We start from the raw sequence: 23,803 nt of genomic DNA, 5'->3' as shown, positions 1-23,803 counted from the left end.
GTTAGAAATAGATATGTGGGAAAGGACTACAAAATATAGGGAAATGGACATCAAATATGCATGATTTAAATAGCTACATTATATAGCCCTTTACTTCATAAATTACTTCAACTCAATCATTACATTGTACATACAACCTCATCATATGTCACTTGAACAAACCTATCATGTACAACATGAGGGAAAAATCCACAAAATTAAATCTTAAAATGTTATAATAGTACAAACCTCATGTAACACACATGGGATGAATATATGTAATCAAGTATTAACCCTTTCTAACATTCCAACTTTATGATAATAATTTACTAGTCAAATTCCAACAAATTGGAATGTAATGACTGAAAGTATTCTTGGGTATCTGTTATAGGCAACCTTGGTTTGGAAGTAAATTGAGAGTATTAGTCTTGTAGCTAGGAAAATGAGCTCAATAAACACTTTTGAGATAGTCATCTCGTGATGATCATGGATAAATCATTTCTAGGTTCTCTTACTTGTTTTAGAATATACTAACTATATTTCATATTGATCAAATCTAGAAAGAAACTGATTTGAAAAGAATTATTTTTTGTGACATTGCATCAATAATTTAAGAAAGGACACATGAGAGTGTCTTGTTTTCAAATTTGAACCCAAAACACATATGGCAATAAAAATTGTAAGAAGGAACATAACCAAACATATGTAATTTCATGAGGGCACAACCCTCTATACTAGACTCTATTAGGCTACAATATGACCAATCAGCTTATAGGGTGATTCTAGAACTTGATCTTTACTATTCAAAGCATAAGCTACACCTACCCAATATACACTTGCATCACTTTTGGTGTATTTAGAACTTTTTTAACTGACCACATCAATGCTTCATATACTCTCATTAGCTACAATGACAATCAATAGATAGAATAAATAGCTATAGAATAAAATAGATTAGAAGCACCATACCTTGGTTGCCAATGTTAGCAATGAAGTGGTGAAGACTCAATATCAAGGCTAATACTGCCACATTACCTTGGTCAATAGGTGATATAGTGTCTTTGCCATATCCTTTGAATTTCCATTATTGCTGCTAGTAGCCCATAGGCAATGCCAAGGATTGCAAAAATAATTACAAAAATAACCATGAGTGCACCACAAGCTTCCATGGATGCTGGAAAACAATCCAAAATATCCCATCCATAAAAACAATTGTGGCATCCTGCCATACATGGATCATTGTTGTTAATTGATGAATAGTGCACTATCAGACCTCCAATATCCAGAATTATGAAAAAAAGAAAAAATCCTACTTGTTAAATTGAGCTATTGGGTTACCACGAGAATAAATTATTTATTTCATAAAATTACTATATCTACTCATTCAAGAATTTCTTAGGACTCCAGCCCACATCTCCATCTTTGAACTATTGTAAATCTCCCCGAAGAATAAAGAGATACTCACTAAAGCCTTAGTGCCAAATGACCTATATGTGAATAGATTCCAAAACATGGTAAGTAATCTAGTCACTCCTTACTATGTGTCTTTCTTAGCTCAAGATGACATGTTTTTCATACAGTGAAAAAACTCTCCTTTGCACATAGAAGTATTCATCCATAAGAACCAACTTAAAAGGGCATTGGTCGATGGTGGGGCTAGTCTGAATATTTGCACACTCAGTTTAATGAAAGCCCTTGGGTACATAGAGGATGTTTTTGACCCAAGAAAAAATATTACCATTAAGGCCTATGATGATGAAGAAAGGTCCTCCAAAGGCATGGCCATATTACCAATCAGAGTAGGGTTGATTGTGAAAGAAATTGTCTGTCAGGCCTTAGATTTGCAATTAACTTACAACATCCTACTAGGAAGACCATGGATCCATGACATGCAAGCTATTCCCTCCACTTACCACAAGTACCTCAAATTTCTATACATGGGTCAAGAGATAACCATACGTGGAGATCAACACTTTGCACAGTATTGTAACTCACTTGTCCCTCATAACAGAGAAGAAGTTGATACACCAATAGATACCAGAAATTTGCCCACAATTACAAGCACTTCACACTCAACTAACCAAATGAGTAACCACTTATCAACATCAGCTAAGGGTAAAGAGAAAGTGGCTTGTTAAGGTCCTTCCACTCCTTTACCACCACCATCACCAAAAGATCCCAAACGACTACACTATGAAGAAATGATTAAACTAATGAAGGAGTTTGATAGAAAATGCAAGTTGCACTACAAAGGGGTAGGTGAGTACTCAGTCTCCCTATTTTATCTTCCACTTTCTCTAAGGTCTCATGAAAAACTGACTTCCACCAAACCATATCATGCACATTTTGTCAAAGAAAGTGGCACACCTCCAAACTTAGTGGAAGACATTAGTCAAGAGAACATTGACATCTCCTCCCACCTACACAAGAATGGCTTTGATCTAATGAAAAAGATGGGATATATGGGAAATGGTCCCTGGGGAAAAGGGAAAGAAATCATAAAACCTTTGATGCCATAGTTTAGGTCCAATAAATCTAAAATAGGAGTAGGGTATGGCAGACAAGACAAGGCACAAACCTTTTCTACCTTGGTGTGAGTACCCAAACCAAAGGATAGTTATACCCCAGTAACAATTGATGACATAAATAATAATTTGGTCCTCTCTAGTTCACAATATGTAGAAGAACCACCCATAAATACCTCCAATAATTAAGCCAATGATGATTCCACTAAGTGAGAATCTGAGTCACTATGTAAGGAAACTCCATAACAAAGAATGTGATGTTGTCCACATACCCACCCTTGACAGTTTGGCTACACAAAGAACAATTCAAAGTCCAAGAACCACTTCATCAAGGAATATAACACATTAGGGAAACTTGGAGGATGATAAACACATTGAAGGGTTTCACTTTCAAACTTTATTCCCTAACTTCTTTCTAGTAGAAGTCAAAGATGATTACTATGAGCATCTAGCAAGCTCTACTTTCCCTAACACTCTAGAAGAAGCCCATTTCATAGATCTAATAGATACAACGTATGACCATCTAATGAAGTTATGTCTTTACACCCCATCAAACCCTTCCCATACTATGAATCACTTTCCCTAGTTCATCCCAAGCTCATTAACTAGGATACAACTAAAACTCATCACCTCCATTTTTTTGACACTGACTGTGAAGTTTTCATCTACCTTAACAAAATTGAACCATCTCATTGATGAAGAATGGAAGAAGAACATATGGTCAGGTTGGGTATCAATCATCTCAGTCACACTAGAGCAGGGCAAGCATCCTAGAATCTTATTGACCAACACCAAGTTGTGGCTAATCTTGATAAAAAAAAGGAAAAAAATAGAAGTGATGTATTGCAAAGTGAAAAACTAACTGTGGCACTTGTGGATGGGGTAATTGATACCTTACTTGAACATTCTGAGGAGCGATCTTCTATTTTGATTGAGCCTACAAAATTGGTCAACATTTGCATAGAAAAGGAACCAAAGGTCATTTATTAAGCACAATCTTTGAGTCCAGAAGAAAGGAAGGCATTCATTGAATTCTTCAAAGAAAGACAGATAAAACTTGCATGGTCTTATGTGGACATGCCCAGCTTAGACCCAACCTTAATCCTCCACCATCTTAACATCTCTCTGAAGGTTAAGCTAGTAAAATAGATACTCAGAAAGATGCATCTACATATAGCCCTATTAGTGAAAGTAGAATTGGAAAAATTAATCAATACCAATTTCATCTGGCCCTTACCATATGCATCATGGATCTCCAACATTTTCCTAATATCAACGAAGAATGGAAGCATACACATTTGTATCAACTTCTAGGATTTAAACAAAACATGCCCTAAAGATGGCTTTCCTCTCCCTAATATTGACACCATAGTCAATCTCACAGTAGACCATTCCTTTTTTTCACTTATGGATGGGTTTTTAGGATACAATCAAATTAGAATAGTACCAAAGGATCAAGAGAAAACAACTTTTACTTGTGCATAGGGCACATTTTGTTGGAGTGTAATTCCCTTTGCGTTAAAGAATGCTAGGGTGACCTATCAATGGGCCATGACCACTATTTTCCATGATATGATGCATATCTTCATGGAAGATTATGTGGATGACATTCTTTCCAAATCCCATAGTCAAGAATAACATCTTCCAATATTGGCAAAAATATTCACTTGCCTAGAAGCATTTAAGGTTAGGCTCAATCTCAAGTAATGCACTTTCAACATCAAATTAGGAAAGCTCCTAGGTGTAGGACCAAAAAAATGGGTTAAAAGCATAACTTACTATGAGAAAATCACAAAACTCAATAATCATATGTTAGCACCCACTAGTCTACCATGAAAGCCAAAATAATTAAGAAAGCAATAGAAACCCCCTTTTTCGTTTGTAGCTCCCATGTTCTTCTTTCTTCTCCAAATGATTGTAGCTCCAATTTTCTTATAATGCACACAAAATTGAAGCCAAAGCATATGATGTGGATAATGCCATGAGAATACTTAAAGTGTGATTTTATGTGAGAGAGAGAATGCAACATGCAAGAAGTGGAGACTCAAGGATTCAAAGATTTGGGCTTTCAAAACTTAAGCATTCGGATCCTAAGGACCCAAAATGAGAGAAAGAGTGTTAATTTTATAATCAACACTCAAAGTGAGGGCATTAGATTTGTCACCCATAGATGTGAAATGTGGCAAGAGATTACTATGATGCATATGACAGAATATGCCAATTGTGAGATTCTATGACACATACAAGTCAAACTTGGCTAAATGTGGAAGAGAATCTATGACGCATCATAAGACACCTCAAACCACTTAAAGCCAAGAATCTATGAAAAAGAATACAAATAGAGACATGCGTAAGTGGTAATAATATTTGATTATGAAAAATCTCAGCCAAGTGTCAAAGGAGAATCCATGAGGTGTCATATCCAAGTGTCATGATGATGGAATATTTTATGGAATATTTGAATTTAAAATCCTCTTATTCCACAAAATAAGAATTAATAGAAAATGGAATTAATGATGGAAAATGGAACTTGGGAAATTAAGAATTTCCATGGTTTGTAGATAATGAATCAATTAACCAACAAAATTGTCAAAGGAGAATCCATGAGGTGTCATATCCAAGTGTCATGATGATGGAATATTTTATGGAATATTTGAATTAAAAATCCTCTTATTCCACAAAATAAGAATTAGTAGAAAATGGAATTAATGATGGAAAATGAAACTTGGGAAATTAATAATTTCCATGGTTTGCAGATAACAAATCAATTAACTAATAAAATTAATTAATTGAGGATGATAATTAGGAAGAATAATTAGTGAGAATAATAGAATTAAATTATGGGTTAATTAATCCTATAGAGAAAATTAGTAGATAATTGGCCAAATTGATTAAATGAATGTGATCGTATCTTGTGACGATGATGGATATCAAATAAGATGATGAAAAGGTAGACCAAAACTATGGTCAAATTAATTGATAGATCAAAATTGATAACATTCCAAGGACACATGACATGAATAAATTGATATGTAACATTTAACCGACATTGTAAATGCTACAGGATTGAAATTGATTGATAAGGTTCGATCATAATAACACTAACAGACATTGTCAATATTATTAAAATGGTGTATGATACCATGATATAACATTGAAAGCCTCAAAAATGTCAAATATTGAATGAAATGAATGATATTTTGACCTAGCACTGAGAGCCAAGACAGTACTAAGGTCAAATTGATAAGATTGATAACTTGATAGGTTTCCAAGGCACTTAAAGCCACAACAATGCCTAGGAGTAGATAAATGATGATTGAATTGAGATGTTTGATATGTTTTGGGTTGATTAGGACCAATTTTAAGTGATTATAAGTTGATTTGGGGTGATTCCAAGTTGATTTGATATGATTCCGAGTTGATTTGATATGATTCTGAGTTGATATGAAATTGATACGAAAGGGGATACAAATGAAAAAATATGGTCAATCTGGCCAAAAGATCAAAGTTAGTAGAATGAGAAAATGGTAAAAATTAGTATGAAGAAGTAATGAATTCATAGATGTGAACCATTTTTGAGCGTCTACATTTTTCCCCTCTTTGATACAATGTGATTTATAGCATTGTATCAAAGAATAACTGATGAGAAAGCCACAACATGCTGCAGTAGGGATGATAAATATGGGTGCCCCCTAAAGAAATTGACTAAGATAAGCATATGATAAGTCAATTTATTAACAACAAGAAGACAATACCATAGCAATTGATAGATCGCAAATCAGAGCTAAGATGTGAAAGTTATGAGGCCTAGAGTGTAGAATAGGGTCAATCGGGAGCCCGAGAGTGATTGCATGGGTTACCACTCAAGAAAAAAAAAATGATGAAAATGATATCTCATGTTTTCCACAATGAAGATACAAATCAAATGCAACTGACAGATTGCAAATCCGAGTTAAAACACAAAAGTTATGGGCTCTGGAGTGCAACATAGGGGCTCTAGGAGCAGTTCTGGGTATCCTAGGTCCCCAACTACGCCCAAAACTCAACCAAGTGTGTCATTGATGCACTTGGTAAGACCAAGTGCACCATGATAGTACCAAGTGATTCAATGATGCACTTTGGAAACCCAAGTGATCTCAAAAATGCCAAATGTGCCCGAGAAGGCCCTGGCGGCCAAAATCAACATGACGGGGGCCAACTAGGAGCCCAAGAGTAATTGCAAGCATTAACACTCTATATAGTGACCAAATAATGAAAATGGTAGCTCATTTTTTTCACAAGGAATATATAAGTCCAACACAACTGACATTTCATAAATTAGAGTTGAAATGCAAAAGTTATGGCCTCTGGAGTGCAACCTAGGGGTTCCGGGAGCAATTCGAGATAACCTAGGTCCCCAATTGCGCCCAAAACTCAACCAATTGTGTCATTGATGCACTTGGTAAGCCCAAGTGCACCATGACAGTAACAAGTGCATCAATGATGCACTTGTGAAGCCCATGTGGTCTCATAAAGTGCAAAATATTCCTAAGAAGGCCCTGGGGGCCCAGAATTAGCCCGATTGGACTCAGAATGACCCGAAACTGTGCGTTTGTGCCCAAAATGATGGAAAGATGTCATAACATGAGGTAAATAATCAAAAATGGTTGTATTTGGTCAAATATGACAAGACAAAGGTTATATTGAGGTTGAACTAGGTGGAAAGCCTCAGAAAGTTGATTGACAATGTAGGATGATGCAGGAATGCATGAATGCGATGATTTGGTGAATCAAAAGACATGATCATGGTGATGGAGAATAAGATGAAAAAGAAATATGAGATGAGGAGATGTTAGTATGATGGAAATAATTTTGCTTCTAGAAAGTGCACTATATGTCAAATGGAGCTTTATTTTGATATGGTAAATGGAATGCAACACATCATGGCATAAAGAGCCAGAGCGCAAATGCAAGCCTTTTGTGTAAACAAGCACAACACAAACAAAGAATGACCTTCTCCTTCCTAAGGAATATGTACATGCCCCAAACTCTCAAAGGTACATTATAATAGATATAAATAGAAAAAGGTGACCATGAACCATCCCAGCTAGTCTCATACATTAGTTTTATATCATCGAGTGGCATAAGAACATGATCAAAGAAAAATAAAGCAAAAAATAAATCACTCACTAAAGAGCGTGAGCCAATAGCTATCCTTGTCCATTATTACTTGATTTTTAGTGTGTTAGGTGTTTAGATGGTGCTCAATAGGTTGATAATGTGATAGCACTATTTGTGGATTTAGTTGATAGGTTCGTAGTGATCTGTTGGATTCATTGTTGGTTCATGTTGTATAGATAAAGTGATTGTCTTGAAGTGTAGTGCTTTGAGTTTCAGTCTGCAAAGTGCAAGTGTGAACTGAAAAGGGATGGTTATCCACAGTGAATATGTACAAGGTTTATTGCAAATTTTTGACGAGTTTTGTGATTTTTAGGGTTTTGTGGGGATATTTGATTTTTTTGCGTGACTAGTTTCTTCAGGTCATTTTACGATTTTTAGGGTTTATTTAAGGACATTTTATGATTTTTACTGCTTTTTTCAGGATCATATTTGAATGTTTAGGATTTTTTCAGGACATTATGTGATTTTTATAGATTTTCTCAAGACATTTTATGATTTTTAGGGATTTTTTCAGTATCGTATTTAAAATTTTAAGGATTTTTTTAGGACGTTATGTGGTTTTTATAGATTTTCTCAAGACATTTTATGATTTTTAGGGATTTTTTCAGGACTTTTAGATAGAATCAAATGTAGTATTTGCAAAGATGCATGTTGTTGATGGACATGGGAAATGGTTCACCTTCTGGAGTTGCAAGCTGATATACTTCAGATCCAAAAGATGTAGTAACTATATAAGGTCCTTCCCAATTTGGCTCAAACTTGCCTTGTTTTTCTCTGTGCTGTTGTGTCTTGTAATTCATATTTAGGACCAGATCACCTACCTCAAAATGATGATCTTGGACTTTATTGTTATAGCTCTATTTGAGTCAATTTTGGTAAGCTTGCAAGTATGTCAAGGAAGCTTGTCTTCATTCATCAAGCATTTCCAGCTCATGAAGCCTAGATATTCGATAGTTTTCATCATCAAAAACATCTTGTAGGGATACTCTTAATGATGGAATTTCAACTTCAATGGGAAGTATGGCCTCAATTCCATAGACAATAGAGTATGGTGTTGCACCAGTAGGAGCACAAACACTTGTTCGATATGCCCAAAGAGCTAGATTTAGCTGGAGCCACTAGTCTCGGCCAGAATCATTGACAGTCTTTTGGAGAATCTTGATGATGGTCTTGTTAGATGCTTCTGCTTGGCCATTGCCTTGTGGATGGTAAATACTAGAGTATCCATGGTATATGTTGTACTTCTCGCAAAGCTTGTCTACATCTTTGTTTTGAAATGGAGTACCATGGTCACTAATAATTGCCAAGGGGACTCCATATCGACATATGATATAGTTTAGAATAAACTTGGAGATCTACTTGCCGGTAGTGAAGGTCAAGGGGACAGCTTCAACCCACTTGGTAAAATATTTTGTTGCCGTGATAATGAACTTGTGACCATCAGAGGATGGAGGAGAAATAGCTCCGATGAGATCAAATGCCCATTGTGAAAAGGGCCATGGTGATATGACTGGCTACAATTCTTGTGCTGGTGCATGGATTAGATTGCTATGTATCTGACACTTATGGCATGCTTTGGCAGAGTCATGAGCATCCTATTCCATGATAGGCCAATAATACGCAGCTCTGACAAGCTTCTTGGCCAGACTTAGACCATTGAAATGGCCTCCACATATACCTTTGTGAACCTCATGCAAGGTAGTTTTAGCTTCTTGTGAGTCAAGGCATCTGAGAAGGGTTTGGTCAAAAGATCTTTTGTTAAGGGTGTCACCGATGATGACATATCTAGCAGCTTGACGGATAAAGGCTCATCGGTTATTTTTGGATAAGTTGAGTGGTAGGATTTGGGCATGTAGGTAATCATAAATGTCTTGATACCAAGGAGAGTTGGGACCAACAAGTTCACACACAAACTCAGATTGGGAGAGCTCGAATGCTGGAATCAAAAGTTGCCCAACAAGGAATTCACAATGTTCCACATTTTGAGGCATATCAATCATAGAAGTGATGGTAGCCATAGCATCAACTTGCTTGTTGTGTATTCTTAGTAGCTGATGAAAAGATATAGTAACAAATTTAGACTTAAGGAAGTCTGCCATCTGCTTGTAGGGAATTAGTTAATCATCTTTGGTTTCATAGTCATCATTGACTTGGTGGATGACCAATTGGGAATCCCCAAAGACTTGTAAATGTTGAATGTTCCATTGGATAGCTATCTTGAGCCCTATGATCAGTGCCTCATATTCTACTATGTTGTTTGTATAGTGAAATGCAATCCTATATGACTTGGGAATTATGTCTCCTTGAGGAGTGATAAACATAATGCCAGCTCCTGAACCATTTCATGTATGTGATCCATCAAAATAAAGCTACCATTTGTTAGCTACATCCATGTGAAATATGGCTTCATCTGGAAAGTCTATTAACATGGGATGATCATCTGACATAGGCACTTCTACTAATTGATCTACTATCACTTGCCCTTTGATTGCTTTTCTGTCTACATATTCTATGTCAAATTCACTAAGGACCATGACCCATTTGGCTAAGCGTCCTATGAGTGAAGCCCTACTAAGGAGATATTTCAGTGGGTCAATCTTAGAGATAAGCATTGTTTTCTAATGGAGCATGTAATGTCTAAGCTTTTGGGTTGCAAAGACAATAGCAAGGCATGCTTGTTCAATTAGTGAATAGTTTAGCTCATAGCCTACAAGTTTTCTACTAATGTAATATATGGCTCGCTCTCTTCCTTGTTCATCATTTTGTTCTAGGAGAGCCCCTAATGTTGTATCTGTAGCAGATATATATAAGATAAAGGGTTTGCTTGGAATAGGAGCCGTTAAAACTAGTGGATGTAGAAGATAATCCTTGAGTTGTTGGAAAGATTCTTGGCACTGCTTATTCCATTGAAAGGATACTCCCTTACGTAAGAGGTGTTGAAAGGAGTGACACTTATTGGCCAATTGTGCAATGAATCTGTAGATAGACTACAATCTTCCTTGTAGCCCTCTTACGTTTTTTAGATTTGTTGGAGGAGGCATGTCAAGTATTGCTTTTACTTTCTCAAGATCCACTTCAATGCCTCGTTGAGAAACAATGTAGCCTAGGAGCTTTCTAGAGACAACTCCAAATACACACTTTTTTGGATTTAGACAAAGCTTGTAGCTTTCCATTTTGGTGAATATCTAATCTAGGATGCCCAAGTGTTCTTTCTTTTTATGGGATTTGTAAAGTAAGTCATCAACATAGTCTTCCATGAGGATGTGCATGAAATCATGGAAGATGATAGTCATGGCTCTTTGATATGTTGCCCCAGCATTTTTAAGACCAAATGGCATGACATTCCAGTAGTATGTTCCCCAAGGACATGTGAAAGTTGTCTTGTGTTGATCTTTATGGGCGATTCTTATTTGATTATAGCCAGAAAAGCCATCCATTAGTGATAACATCTCGTACCCAGCTTTCATGTCTACAATGATATCTATGTTTGGTAGAGGAAAATCATCCTCGGGACATGCCTTGTTAAGATCATGAAAACTAGTGCATATTCAGATGCCCCCAGAGTGTTTTCTTACTAGTACTAGATTAGATATCCACTTTACATAATTAATGGGTCTTATGAAGCCGACATCCAATAGTTTCTTTAATTCAGCTTTGACAAGGAGAGCCACTTGAGGATGCATTTTCTTCAACTTTTGCTTTACTGGTTTCATTCTTGGTTTTAGTGGTAAGTGATGAAGGACTAGCTCAGGATCTAATCTAGGCATATTAGTGTAAGACCAAGCAAAGTTGATCTGCCTCTCTAGAAAAAATCTAATAAATTCATCCTTCTCTTCTGTTGATAATGAGGCCGCAAAGTGTATGATTTTGGGGTTGTTAGGAGTTCCTAGATTAATCTCTTCTATCATTTCCACAAGTAATGTTGATTTTTCCTTGAATGGGAGTGTGTCCAAGCTTCCATCCTCAGGCACCTTAGAGAGGTTTTCACCCTTGTATATGTCCTTTATTTTTACTTTTTTATGGTCTAATGGCACCTTTTGGTTTTCACCAAGAGACCTATTTGTGTCTTTTTTGGTTATTTTCTCAATTTTGCGACTAGAAGATGGAGTTGACTCCCCAAAATATGCCGTGATGTTTAGATTAATGGAAAATCTAGACTTGTGATCACCTTTTGGTACATCTTCACAGAGCTCAAAGAATTCTGTGATGGCATCATCATTTTCAAACTGATCAAACATTGGTGGTCCTTATTGGTTCCAATCAATAAGTTCAAGGAAAACTAAGGAAATGCAATCATCGGTGTTGAATAACCTTTGGTCCAAGGCATATATATGGATATTTTCTTCAGTGATGTCATCGAGATCATGTTCAGAAGCAGGAGAGCTTGGATCCCAGAATGTTTCAATCCAAGGTGAAGAATTGGTTTGAGTGACGAGTGGATTAACATATTTATCTTCCATGGGTAAGCTATATGGGTCTGCAAACATATGGTCAAGACCAAGGGAGGTATCAAACGTTGGATATAGATTGGGTGGGTTCGGGTTGGTTATTCTCAGATGTCTTGTCATCATTTGAAGCATTCACCTCCTCAGATGTGGATGACTCAGTATTAGGAAGACCCAAAACAAATGGTTTGAATCCAAGTCCCAAGCTATGAGGTTGTCCTGATGCAGTGATAGGTTGAACAATGCCTTGTTTTTGGAGTCCTAGGCCACTACATCTATCATATCCCTTTTTCTACATGATGGTGAATCCAGGTCCATCCTTGTTGGGGGATATAGGAGTAATTTCTTGTTCTTCTTTAGCCTTTTCCATCCATGTAGAGGTATTTTCATAGATGTGTTCTTCATGTAGCCCACCTCCACTAGTGAACGCTATAGAAGGTCTATTTTGAAGTGCAAACTTAGGCTTGTTTTGTATAAGCTAAGGTTTACCATATGACTTGGGGGATAAAGGAAGTTTCCCAATGTGAAAGGCATGAGACATGGAGTACTCACTACAACCTTGGTCTTGTATTTTAAGCTTTCCTTTGGATGCGGGTGTGAGTGTGGAAGGATCAACATACTTGGAGGACTCTAGTGGATTTACTGCATGGTTTGTTGGGACTTGGTATGGAGTGGTTCCTCTAAGATTGGCACAGAACTGGAAGGGATCTAGATCACCAGGGATGGTTACCTCTATATTATTATAGGAGAACTTTAGGAATTGGTGATATGTAGAAGGAACCGCTTTCATAGCATGGATCCATGGGCAGCCTAGTATCATGTTGCAGTTCATTTCTATATCTAGGACTTGGAATAAAGTGCTCTCTATAGATGGACCAACTCTAATAGGTAAGATGATAACCCCTGTAGAGAAATGCTCACCATCATCATAGGCTTTTATTGTGATCCTTCGAGAGGGATCCACATCATTTTTAGAATACCCCAAACCTTTGACTACTTAAAGTGTACGGATATTCAGCCTCGCTCCTCCATCTATCAAGACATGTCTGACTCTAACATTGCAGACAAAGACTTCAAGGTGGAGGGGATCATTGTGGTTAGATTTTTCCTTAGGAATGTCTTGGAGTGAAAATGTGATATGTTGTGATGTGGATAGGCTCCCAACCATGGCTTGGAACTGGGAAACATCCATGTTATCTAGGACTATTGACTCTTTGAGGGCTTGCTCCAAGATCTTTTGGTGTTGGGGGGATGCATGCAGGAGCTCCAAAATGGATATTTGTGTAGGGGTTTTGCCAAGTTGTTCAACAAGGCTATAATCAGCTGAAGTAGGAGCAATAGGTCTACTTGGAGGTGCAAGTCTAGTAGAAGTAGTAGTTCTAGATGGGGCTCCAGGTAGGGTGATCTTGCTATGGCACATAGTGACAACACAACGAGGGTTTTCAGCCTTTAATATGAATGTGGATATGCGAAAGTCAGACTCATTAAAGAAATTGATGGTGTAGTCATAGCCGATATGTGTGTAATTCACATTACCTTGCGAGTTTGAGTTTGAACTTAAAGGTTTCTCTTTGTCATTATTACCCAAAGGATCTTTGAAAATAGTGTGATTAGAGTTGGATGCTAATAGTGATGGATCAACTGTGATGACACCATCTTCAATAAGGTCTTGTATTTCATGTTTCAATTGGAAGCATGATGAAGTTTTGTGTCCTTTGGTGTGATGGTAATCACAATACTTTTTGTCATCCCACCAATTAGCTTTAGTCAATGGTTCATCTTTGATTGGGGGTAATTGCAAGAAGTTATTACTCAGTAACTATTGTAATGCAGTCTCAAGTGGTATTCCCAATGGTGTGAATTTCCTGTCTTTGGTTCTAGGATGTCTTTGAGGTTTATCTTGCATGGGAGTCTTAGTTTTCTATTGTGGAGCTGATGTTTGATTAGAGGTTTGTGAATTTTTAGGGTTTACACCTTTCAAAGTCAATTGAGGTTGTTTTGTGCTAATTGTGGGAGCATCCAAAATACCATCATTAGTCACATTCTTGTTTTTGGAGAAAAATTTTTCCCTGTCATTAGATGAGTTGGTGTTTGTGTTTTCTTTGTTTATCTTGAGGACTCCCTTACGGATAAGAGAATCTTCAATACTAGCCCCTTTTTTCATTAGTTTAGAAATGGTGCTTGGACTCTTGATTTTGAGTTCATACATTAAGTCTAGGACTAAGTTTTCAATGCACAAGTGTACTTGTTGTTCTTTAGGGATGTCTAATGATCATTGGCTAACTAAGCTTCTCCAACGTAGTAAGAATGTGATGAATGATTCTCCTATCTTTTGTTTAGTTGAGCACAAATCAGAAAGTGTCACCTCATTTGTGATGTTAAAGGCAAAGTGGGAGATAACAATCAAGTTTGGAGTACCACTCAAGTGCAGGCCCACCTAAAGAATGAGGGAACAATCTCATAAGGTAAGTGGGTTCATCACTGAGTTCAGTACATGAAGCACAAAATTCTCGGATGTGATCAATAGGGTTGCCTTTTCCTTAGTATTTTTCAAACCTTGGAGCTTCAAAGTGTTTTGGGAATGGAGGCATTTATAGACTTTTATCAAATGGGTTAAGACATAGGTCCCTTTCTATCTATAGAGCCTATTTCTTTTGGACTCCTAATGCCTCAACTTGTTTGGAGATTTTTTTGAATTTTTGTAATAGTTCTTCATTGGGGTTTTGCATGATGGTCTTTCCTTCAAGTCATTTGTGTCTATGAGTAGACCATTTCCTGTGGTGAGAACTATGTCTACTTGGTTCTGACATTTCTATGTCAGATGAGTCTGATGAAGTGTCACTGGGTGGTGGAGGTAAGTTGGCACCTTGAAGATAGAAAGGTCCCTATTGTTGGGGAATTTGATGTGGTATTTGATGTGGCACTTGTTGTGGGATAGACTACAATTGTTGTACCATGTGTTGTTGTTGTTCCATGTGTTGTGGTTGTTGTTGGGATACCTCTGTTGGTTGTATATGAGACCATGTGTGTGCTTGTTGTTGTAGAGGCATTTGTTGTGGCTGTTGTGGCATATGTTGTTGTTGTAACAAATATTTATGGTATGCGATTTGTTGCTCAAGGCGTCTTTGGTATTCCAACTATTGCTTGATTTTCTCTTGTTGTTTAGAAAACATCATTTGTTGTTGTTGGAATTTTATTTGATAAATTGTGTGTAAGTCAAGTGGGTCCACATGGGATTGCATGTTAGGAATGTTGGATGTTTTCCCCACTTCGGGTTGTTGTTGTTGCATTTGATGTTGTTGTTGATATGTGGGATGTGTGTCAAGCAGATGTAGACTTGGTTGTTCCTTGGAAGTGTTGAGTCCTTGTACCATTGTAGGTCATTGTTGTTGTAGGGGTTGACTAAGTCCTTGAGAATTGAATGTCATTTTTGTATTGTGGTTTTGGTACCTTTGTGTTTTAGATGTTCCTGCTTGCGACATCATATTGACTTGACTATGAGATGTGCCCCTGTTAGGAATGGGTGTAATGTCAATAAGACTTTTCCTTTGTGCATCTATAGGGATGGTTGCACTTGATGTTTCACATGTTGTATTTATAAGAGGCTCCATAGTGTTTGATGTTGTAGCATGGCATAACGTTAGAAGCAAAGGTGTACTTTGTTGATTTGCCTCCAAAGAAGGTATGTCTAGCATCCCTAGAGCACAGGTCCCTTAAGGTGCATCTTGTTGTTGAATCATGTGACTAAAATCAAGTCTTAATGTCCTTTTGGGGTGTTTAGGGATTGGTGGTATTTCATCAAACAAGGGGTTAACATTGATGTGTTCAAATGTACTTTAGAAGATTTCAATTGTTGGTTCTTGATGGGACCTTATAGGTGCCATTATTGTGTTTGAAAACTCCAACGGTTTTTTTCCCTTGTCTAAGTCCAAATTTATCATGGGTTGGATGTTTTCAATTGTTGTGTTGGTTTGATTTTTGGACCTAGGACCTTCAAACTTTGGGTTAAATTTGGATATTTCTTTTGCTGCCAAACGTTTGAAGTTCTTGTGAAAACTTTTGTCTTGACATGCCCTAGCCATTTCTTCATCAATGATGCCATAATTAGTGTTAGAGTCATCACTTAGGTGTATAATACCTTGTTGTATGTTTGATGTGTTAGGTTGGCTAAATTCAAATGAATGTGATTGTTCATCTTTAGGTGAGGTTGGTACACTTCCTTCTCCTGGTGGCATTGGCACAAATATAGGTTCAAATTCAGGACTCCATTGAACCATCCCATGTTTGGGGGAAGTGTCTAGAGGAAATCTCATGGTAGGTGCATTGTTCAAGGTTTGTTGTGCCATAGCTTGATTATGAGGATCTTGTAGATACATATTCAAAGGGTCTGATAGTAATGGTTGTGATGCCTCAATTTGGTCTTCGTCAAAGGTTTGTTGGATTTTCTTGCTCTTTATTTTTCTTGGATGAGGTTTTGGTTGTGCTTGTGGCTCAGAAAACAAAGATTGATAGAGTTCCTCTAGTCTCTGAGCTGCTAGTCTCCTAGTAAGTGCTGGCATGATACCTAAGAGTGCAAAAGAGTGGTGGTTATGCAAGATATGAGTGTTTTTGGGATTTTCAATTGTTTAGGAATGTTATTCAATGTGATTAAATGCTAAATGAATTATGATTTTGATGTGCAAAGTGAAAACGTCCTAGGGATATTATGCAAATGCAAAATGCAAGGTGATGTTTTGAAGTTTGATTAGAGGGGATGAAAATGACTCTAAGGTATGCAAAATAACAATTAGGGTTATGTTTGGGACTTGTTAAGGATGCTAAAGGTTGATGTATGCAAGGTATATCATGCAAAGGATGATGTTATAGGGTTCATAATGACGTTTTAGACATGCAAAATGAGAGTAAATGCTCAAGAAGGCAATTTGGTTGATGGACAATTTGATAGGGTTTGGTAGTGAAAATGATGCTAAGGATTTTGATTAATGCAATATGAAGGGGATATACCACTAGGGTAAGTCAAAATGAAATTTGGGGATGCTAGGGATATGATTATGCTATGACAAGGGTATATGGAAATTTTTGAACTTAGGTAAAACCTTTTGAAAGTATTTTGCCTAGGAGTTTAACCTTGTGATAAAGGACTTTGGATCTTGACCAAAAATTGATAAAAGACGAAAAGATCAAATTGATAAAAGATGAAAAGGTCAAATATATCAAGACATAGATAGATTTTGATCAAATAAAATGATAAGAAAAGAGGTAAAAAGACTAGTCAAGATCCATTATCCATCAACACTAGGAGATACTCTAAGACTTATACTTTGTCTAGATTTTTGACTAAATTCAAAGGTTTTGGGGGTTCAAAATGACATTTTGAGGACTCAAAATGATATTGATGCTGAGTAGATATGTGATATGGAAAATTCCTATGATTCAAAAGGGGATTTTGGGTGCAGGATATGATTTTGGGTCAAGTGCAGAATGGGTAGGTCTAGAGGCTCGTAGATGCAGTTTTGTGGTCCTAAAGTGCAGTTCAGAGGTCAAAAATGGTCATGAAGGTACCCAAGTGTTCCCTAATAGTGCCAAGTGCACCCTAATAGTACCAAATATTTCATTGACACACTTGGAGCAAGTTTGGGTGCAATTTTTAGTTTCTAGGCGTAGTTGGTGAGCTAGGAAGAATGTTTGCTGATTCTAAGGGGTATGGTTACCAAACTGACATGCCAGGAAGCTAGGATGTTGGGGTTGATGTTAGGATGGGTTGGGAGATAAAAAATTAAGGTTATGACATATATAATGATTTCTTAAGTGAAGGTGATGATGATTAGGTGTTGTAGGATGCAAATCTGGGTAGGCTAGTGCAAGGGGAGCTAACCAGGTACCTAAGGACACTGTTGAAGCCCCAAAATGTTATCTGGAACCCAAAATTGGATCTCAAGACCACCAAGTGTGAATAGATAGTTTAAAATACATAAATGACATAGTTGGGGCCTAGTTGGGTGTAGTTGGTAGTTTCTAGGTGCAATTGGTAAGATGGACTGAAACTGAGGCAATTCTGGAAGCTATGGTTTCAGGATTGATGTCACAGAGAGGTAAATGGTAGAGGACAATGTTAGGGCTAGTTTGGATGCTCAAAATGATGATCAATACACCTATAATGATGGATAAAGTGGTCAATATGATGAATAGGTATGCAAAGATGCAAGGCAGTGAATGTAAAGTGGTGATTCTGAGATGGGAATGCAAAAACTAATGAAAGTAAACTAAACCTAAATGGATGCAATAAGAAAGGTAATAGATACTAAATGAGAACTAAAAGGTGCAATATGAATTCTATATGATGTAAGAATGAAGCTTGGACTAGGGTGAATTCAAGTGAAATCTATGCAAGTGTGAGATCTACATTTTGCCAAGCACATTTTAGAGCACAAGTCGCCCTATTTTCCAAGGTTCGAGTGTGTTGAATCAATGTTTGCAAAGTTTGATAAAGGTTGAAATTTTTTGGCAATGTGCAAGATTTTGACAAGTTCAAATGATATCCAAGGTGTAAATTTAACAGTTTGGCTTTTATCTTGATTATGTTTTACACACACGCAAGACACATTAAGACAAGAATAGTTGTTGTAAAAAGTTAACAAACACACCACAACCTAGGCTTTTAGGACTGTATCCACTGAATTCCTACTTGAACCAAAGTTTAGCTATGCTTATCTAGAGTGAATAACCTAGGATCTTGGTGTATATGAGAAAATGTTAGTATGCTAATAGAAACCAAATTTAAATAAAGCTTCTACAAACTAAACAAAATTCATAAACTTCAAGATAGACTAAGATGAGCTCTCAATTGAAAATATGAGCCATTAATGGGCTCTCTCAATGAGAAGCTCTCTTGTTGAGTAGCTTTGTCTAAATAGATAGGATGTATGCTCAATATGCTTCCAAAGGCTTCAATGGATGATTGTGGATTTTTGGTGTGGATAGATGGCTTTAGAATGGATTTGGCTCTCAAAATAGCATTATAACTTTACTTCATGGATTGTGTTATTTTGCAAAGGGGAAGGATTCAATTTATAGGCAAGAGGCTTGAGGGATTGAGGGCTAAGATGCAAGGATGGGAAAAAGCTTATGGAAGGCTTAGATTGCATGAGAGGAGAGCACATGGATTGTGCTTCTTTATAGCCAATCAAGGAGTGACACATGTCACATGGTGAGAGGATGGAGGAAAGGGCAAGGATGAGTCAACAAAGGAGGCTCAAGAGATAAAATCTTCATAAAGACCCTCATAATGACTTGTAAGAGCAATAAAAGGGCTTGTAAGAGTCATTTATGACCTAGTGGACTTCATAAAGTTTTATGGTTGAGATATTTTGAGGGTGATGAGAGCAAATTCGACTTGGACTTGATTAGAAATGTTTTAAGCTTGTTTAGGCTTGTGCAAATGATTAGAGGATGGATTAGGATGGTTTAGGATTAGCTTAGGGATAGGCAAGTGGATGGCATTTAATGAGGGTGGGTGAAGGAGGAGATATTTGTTAGCTTTGGCTTGGGTTAGTAAGTCTTAACCCATGTTTAGGGAATGTGACAAGGTTAGGAGGGGATTAGGATTAGGTTTAAAGACATCTTCTAGAAGAGTCTAGATTTTGGAGGAGGATAAAGACTTTCTAGAATAGTCTAGAATTTCCTAGGATGAGGATGAAGACTTTCTAGAAGAGTCTAGAACTTCTTAGGATGAGGATAAATTAGATTTTTAGGAAATAAATAAAATTTTATTTATTTCAAGGGTTTGGGTTGAGGAGATATTTATTAAAACTTTTTTAATAAACATGAGGATTAATATTTAATTTTAATTAAATATTTTGAGTTGGGATTAGGGGTAGGAAATGATGGGATTAGCCTTTAATCAAAATTAAAGAAGGATTAGAAGATTTTGGAAGAGGTTATTGGTCATAAGGAAATTGGCCAACTTTTGGGCAAAAAATAAATTTTTTATTTATTTTAAGATTTTTGGTCAATTTATTAATTAAATAATTAATAAATAAGAAAATAATGTTTAAATAAGATTTAAACATTTTTGGGAGGGATTCCTTAATTAAATATTTTTAATTAAGATAAAGGGATTTAATGGCATAAAAATTAATTAATTAATTAATTAATTAATTAATTAATGATGATGTCATCAGGACTTTTTCAGAAAATAAAAATACTTTATTTTCTAAAGGATTTTTAGGTGTCTACACTTGGCACCACAGGCTCCCCCTTACAGCACACTCACTTCTCGAGGCTACCAAGATCCACTTCCCAAGGGGCATCACTTCCCAAGGGAATGTTGCCTCTACTAAGGACCACGAGAATGTAGGATGTCTTCACGAGCATGGGTGACCCCTTGAGCTAGTGGATAGAAAGGATTTTGGCAACTAAAACATGGTTTTTAGTAAGGGCATTCCATTTGGCAAGTTAATGATAAACTTCTGCAAAAGGTCTCCCAGCCTCGAGAACTGGGGTTTGATGCACTACAAGGGTACTGGAGGAGAGCTACCACATAGAAATACTGCTGATACAGCTTTCACCGTAATTGGATTTTATATAGTGGCTGGAATGTTGACCTAGCTTTGGCCCATTACCACTCTGAGGTTGTCCCTTTGCATACCTAATATCAAGTATCTTGGTCCAAGGCAGGCCTCTTATAGAAGTTACATGGATTTCTCTTACACCCAAGATCCATGAATGGTGAGGGGAGAGGATACGTCCAATGCAACTCCTAAGGATCTAACACCATAGACATGCAAGGAAGAAAAGAAAAATGTTCTTTTTAAGCACCAAATGAAATTTTATCTAATCTAGGAAATCCACACACATAGTTTTGAAAGACACACAAAGTCTTCGACAACATCCTGCAAAGCACACACATCAGTAGTTTGTTATGATCATATCTTCATCCAAAAATTTCCACATACTAAAAATAGATCATCAGTAACACAAAATCACCTAATCTATGTCCTAGAGAGTGATAGGGGCTTGAAATGCAATTTTTGATTGGTGCATGTGCTTACTATGAACCTAGGTGTGCTCCGACAGTGAAAATTGCTCCCCAGAAGGCCAAAATGGCTCTAAACATCCCCAAGTGCACCCAGATAGTGTAGATTGCATCAATGACATATTTGGGGCCCTGTTTGATGTAGTTGGTAGTTTTAGGGTGCAATTGGGAAGTCAGGTGCAGGGTGTGGGGAAATGGGTGCCTAGTCAAGACCCAGAAACTGAAACTTTCAAAGCTACACTCCCAAGTGCACCCAAATAGTGTAGACTACATTAATGACATAGTTGGGGCCTAGATGGGTGTATTTGGTAAGTTGGAAATAGCAAAATGATATTTTGTTGGTTTCTGGGCTCCTAAAACTACTCCTAGGGGTCCCAAGTGCGCCCTAATAGAGCAGAGTGCAATGTGGGACATCAAGCTAATAGAATGCATGAAACAATAACATATAAGGATTTTACTAGACCCCCTTATTAATATAGGTGTGAAAAAAAAGAGTAGATAGTCATTATACCCTTCCAAGTGAGCTCCTTCCTTGCACCTACAAGCACAAAACAAGAAAACCCAAGTTAGATATGCATGTTCACGTCGCATTCACCAAATGTAGGACCAAAAAAATGGGTTAAAAGCATAACATACTATGAGAAAATCACAAAACTCAATAATCATACGTTGGCACCCACTAGTCTACCATGAAAGCCAAACTAATTAAGAAAGCAATAGAAACCCCCTTTTTCGTTTGTAACTCCCATGTTCTTCTTTCTTCTCCAAATGATTGTAGCTCCAATTCACCTATAATGCACACAAAATTGAAGCCAAAGCCTATGATGTGGATAATGCAATGAGAATACTTGAAGTGTGATTTTATGTGAGAGAGAGAATGCAACATGCAAGAAGTGGAGACTCAAGGATTCAAAGATTTGGGCTTTCAAAACTTAAGCATTTGGATCCTAAGGACCCAAAATGAGAGAAAGAGTTTTCATTTTATAATCAACACTCAAAGTGAGGGCATTGGATTTGTCACCCATAGATGTGCAATGTGGCAAGAGATTCCTATGACGCATATGATATAATATGCCAATTGTGAGATTCTACGACACACGCAAGTCAAACTTGGCTAAATGTGGAAGAGAATCTATGACACGTCATAAGACACGTCAACCCACTTAAAGCCAAGAATCTATGAAAAAGAAGCCAAATAGAGACATGCGTAAGAGGTAATAATATTTGATTATGACAAATCTCAGCCAAGTGTCAAAGGAGAATCCATGAGGTGTCATATCCAAGTGTCATGATGATGGAATATTTTATGGAATATTTGAATTAAAAATCCTCTTATTCCATAAAATAAGAATTAGTAGAAAATGGAATTAATGATGGAAAATGGAACTTGGAAAATTAAGAATTTCCATGGTTTGTAGATAATGAATCAATTAACTAATAAAATTAATTAATTGAGGATGATAATTAGGAAGAATAATTAGTGAGAATAATAGAATTAAATTATGGGTTATTTAATCCTATAGAGAAAATTAGTAGATAATTGGAAAAATTGATTAAATGAATGCGATCGTATCCTGTGATGATGATGGATATCAAATAAGATGATGAAAAGGTAGACCAAAAATATGGTCAAATTAATTGATAGATCAAAATCGATAACATGCCAAGGACACATGACATGAATAAATTGATATGTAACATTTAACTGACATTGTAAATGCTATAGGATTGAAATTGATTGATAAGGTTCGATAATAATAACATTGACGGACATTGTCAATATTATTAAAATGGTTGATGATGTCATGATATGACATTGAAATCCTCAACAACATCAAAGATTGAATGAAATGAATGATATTTTGACCTAGCACTGAGAGCCATGACAGTACTAAGGTCAGATTTATAAGATTGATAAGTGGATAGGTTTCCAAGGCATTGAAAGCCACAAAAATGCCTAGGAGCAGATAAATGATGATTGATTTGAGATTTTTGATATGTTTTGGGTTGATTAGGACTGATTTTGAGTGATTCTAAGCTGATTTGGGGTGATTTTGAGTTGATCTGATATGTTTTCGAGTTGATTTGGTATGATTCTGAGTTGATATGAAATTGATACGAAAGGGGATACAAATGACAAAATATGGTCAATCTGGCCAAAAGATCAAAGTTAGTAGAATGAGAAAATGGGACAAATTAGTATGAAGAAGTGATGAGATCATAGATGTGAACCATTTTTGAGCGTCTACACTAGGATATATTGTCTTAGCTAAAGGGATAGAAGTTGACCCCGAGAAGGTACAAGCCATAGTTAGTATGCAACCTCCAAAGAACCTAAATAAGTTACTCTCTCTTCAAGGTAGGCTTCAATCAGTGCACTGGTTCATTTCTCAATTGGCAAAAAAGTGCATACCTTTCACACACCTATTACATAAAGACATAAATTTTAAGTGGGATGATCAATGCCAAAAGGCCTTTGAAACACTTAAAACCTATTTGATGAATCCACCTATGTTGGTACCTTTGGTATCACACAAACCATTTCTATTGTATATTTTTGTAATGGATAAGTCAATTGGAGCCCTCCTAGTGCAAGAAAATGATGAAGGAAAAGAAATAGCCATTTACTACATCAGTCACACCTTAGTTAACTATGAGCT

The sequence above is a fragment of the Cupressus sempervirens genome, chromosome 3 (genome assembly GCF_028749045.1).
Source record: "Cupressus sempervirens isolate cs-2001-9-10 chromosome 3, ASM2874904v1, whole genome shotgun sequence".
In the NCBI taxonomy this organism is placed as follows: Eukaryota; Viridiplantae; Streptophyta; class Pinopsida; order Cupressales; family Cupressaceae; genus Cupressus; species Cupressus sempervirens.
This window is presented reverse-complemented; position numbering follows the sequence as displayed.